This window comes from Chrysochloris asiatica, unplaced genomic scaffold (genome assembly GCF_000296735.1).
Source record: "Chrysochloris asiatica unplaced genomic scaffold, ChrAsi1.0 scaffold00070, whole genome shotgun sequence".
In the NCBI taxonomy this organism is placed as follows: Eukaryota; Metazoa; Chordata; class Mammalia; order Afrosoricida; family Chrysochloridae; genus Chrysochloris; species Chrysochloris asiatica.
In genome coordinates, this window is record NW_006408588.1 from 1,999,810 (window position 1) to 2,003,187 (window position 3,378).

The following is a 3,378-nucleotide window of genomic DNA, read 5'->3' on the forward strand; positions in this document are numbered from 1 at the left end:
ACAGTGACCCTCTATAGGGCTTCCAAGGAGCAGCTGGTGAGCTTGAATTGCCAACCTAGCAGTAGAAACCAAATTTACAATCCAGCACATTAAATATGTATATACATATCAACAACATAACAATACACACACATATATACATACATATATAGATAGATATCAACAACATAAACTTAACAACAATACACACACACACATATGTATTGTTATTGTTAAGTGCTATTGAGTTGATTCAGCTCATAGTAACTCTGTATAGAGTTTCTGAGGAGGGTTTTGAACCACTCACTTTGCCATTAGTAGTCCAGTGCTTGTTCTACAATGGAACTGACTTGATGACACTTCATACCAACAACATATAATAAAACGATATGCACAAAAAAATTTTACATAACAAGGGCTCATTCATTTTGGTAATGGAAATGTAGTAAAAATCACAGTTCCTTTATAAAGGTCACTTTCAAAAGCCCAGTGGAATGGGTAGAGGCAGACAGACTTTTTTTCAAGATGATTGTTTTCAAGTTGTAAAATAATTTGATTTTGAATCCGAAGCTTTGACTCTCCTTTGACTCTGACCAAAAGCTGCAAGGCCACCCTAGGTAAATCTCTCAACCTTCCTGAGAGTTGCTTCTTCATCTCATAATTGAGGGCCTAGAACTAAATGACTTTTCAGTTCTTATATTCTCTAGCTCTGCTTTCTTTTTGTACCATAGAGTACATTTTAAGAACAGTTTTATCTGTTGTTTGGATTGATTTAAATCTTAGGAGGGGATGGTATTGGTTATAATTAACTTAGATTGTTATTCTGTGTCTGAGAAATCAAAGACCAGAGAGATACCCAGCTGTCTTTTGTGCATCAAATGTCTCTTGCAGCTTGACATTTTGATGAGCTAATGTGTAAATGAATCAAAGGTAGACTTTGTACTTCTTAAAATTCACAGGGGTATGCATACTGGGGAAAATGTGTTTTAGTTTGCTATTCTTAAAACATTTGAAAAAATAATATGACATCTGTCAAATATCAAGTAGAGCAGTGTGTCTTGAAGGGTGGATGTGCATAGACAGGCCTGTATGAGCAATAAAATTATAAAATAGACTTCTTACCAAAAGTAGTAGAAATTCTATGTCCAAAAAACATTTGATGCTTCGAAGTAGTCTCCATGGGAGGCCCTAAACTCATTTCAATTAGTTTGTCATTGCATACAGCAATTCTGGAATCTCTCTTTAGAATTGTTTGTGGTATATTCTTTTAATTAAACATAGGCATTCTCTAGGTTGTAAACATCAGTTTTCATACAACCCATAGTTATTAATCAATCCTCAATAAAATCTGTTACATTAAAAATTCAAGGTACATACGATGCTTCATAAGAACAAATGGGTGCTACTCTGCAACATTCATTAAAACATTATTATTATCACATTAAAGATATTTTAGCATATCTGGAAGTGTTTCCTTAATGTTTTTTGTACATATAAATGTAAACTGTAAACTAAGACACATATTTGGTTAACTGATCCTAGCTGTAAACAGTACCTAACTGCTCTGACTTATCTACAAATTCGACTTGAAGAAAGATTTCAGAAGAACTTGTACGTACTATGTGGCTGTTGTGATAAATCCATTGCTGTAGAAAATCAATTCCATCCTTAATGATTAGTCAGGTACAGTCTGAATGGATGTGAAATTGGCTTAAAGACTATCTGCTGAATCACCACTGAAGTCATTCTTGACAGCAGTGGAAATGCGTCATAAATGTTTTTAGCACTAAGATGGTGCTGTGGCATGAATCCCAAATGTGATGATATCCCAAAGAATCATTATTTGCTCATTGGTAAAATAATAAATTTACTCCTGGTGGGGCGCTGTAGTATAAGCACTGAATTGCGAACCACAGAGTTGATAGTTTAAGCCCACCAGCCGCTCTTCAGAAATCATGTACAGAGTCACAATGAGTCAGAACTGATTGAGGACACTTAACAACAACAAAATAGTAAATACAATATATGATTCAAATCTGAAATAGACATGTTATGGACTATGAGAAATATTTATTTTAGATTTTAAAGTAAACTTGTCAATAACCCATGATGCATTTATTTCTCAGTAAAAAGATGAATCAATATTTAGCAGGTATTGGGGTCATTTTTGTGAGATTAAAAATTGTTGATATTTTTCCTTGACTCTGTTCAGACTTCTGAGTTTTCCCTTTAGTTATCTAATAAAAAAATCTTTATTTTAAGGGGGAAAAAATAGCATTATTTTATCACTTTGAATGCCTCTTTGTCCAGTTGAAAATTTTTCCAGTTGAAAAGTTTTCTCCCTGGCTATTTTTAATGTAAGATTGTTTTCCCTCAGGTTGCATAAAAATGGAATTCATCATTTTTCGCTCCAATTCTCTGTTTCTATTAAAGACAACAGATTTTTTTTTATCAGTCATTTCTGACTCCTCCCCACCTGCCATGTCAGTTCCATGTTAGCCTCCAAATGTGCTTTACTTGATCTCTACAGAAATTTGCAAATCTATCCTCTCTGCATGATTCCCCCTACCTAGCATGTAGTAGATATTGACATCGTATGCCCAACAAGCAATTCGAGTCTTTGGATTCTCTAACTAACAAGAGACATTTGATAGTTTTATTACTTTGTTTAAGTACATATATCTGTTACATAACTTCCCATTATGAAAAGTCTTAATGATTTTCTATTACCTCTTTAACGACAAACTCATCTTAATATTCAAAGACATCATATCTCGATCAAACCTTTCAATTTTACTTGCCATGATTTTCCAACATATATTTTAGATTGCATTTTAAATTGTCTTTAAATATTTCTGCTCCTTTGTTTTGGGGGTTGTATTTTTTTAGTCATTTTTTTCCCCTTTAGCTTCAAACTACCATAGTTACCATTTTTCACATTTGTGTAGTTTTAATTATTTTTAAAAATTCAGTTGTCGTGTTTTCTCAGTACTGGAGGTTCTGTCTTAATCATCTAATAGGTAAACTAAGTAGCTTTTCCTCCCCTTTTTACTCATCAGTTTGCATTTTGCTCTTTTTTATAATATCTTTTATCTTTCCAACTAAATGAAGAGTTTCCTCAGAGAAGGAACGACTTACTTTTCATGTTTAATGTCTGCTGAGTCTTGCACAGCACAGACTCTCACTATGTACGTTTTATTGTGTTGGAGAAGCATGTTAAAAGTACTAGGGATTGCCAGAAGAACAAACACATCTGTGTTGGAAGAAGTACAACCAGAATGCTCCATAGAAGCCAGGATGGCGAGACTGTCTCTCAAACTTCAGAGATACTATCAGGAGGGACTAGTACGTGGAGAAGAAAACATCATGCTTGGTAAAGTGGAGGGTCAGTGATAAAGA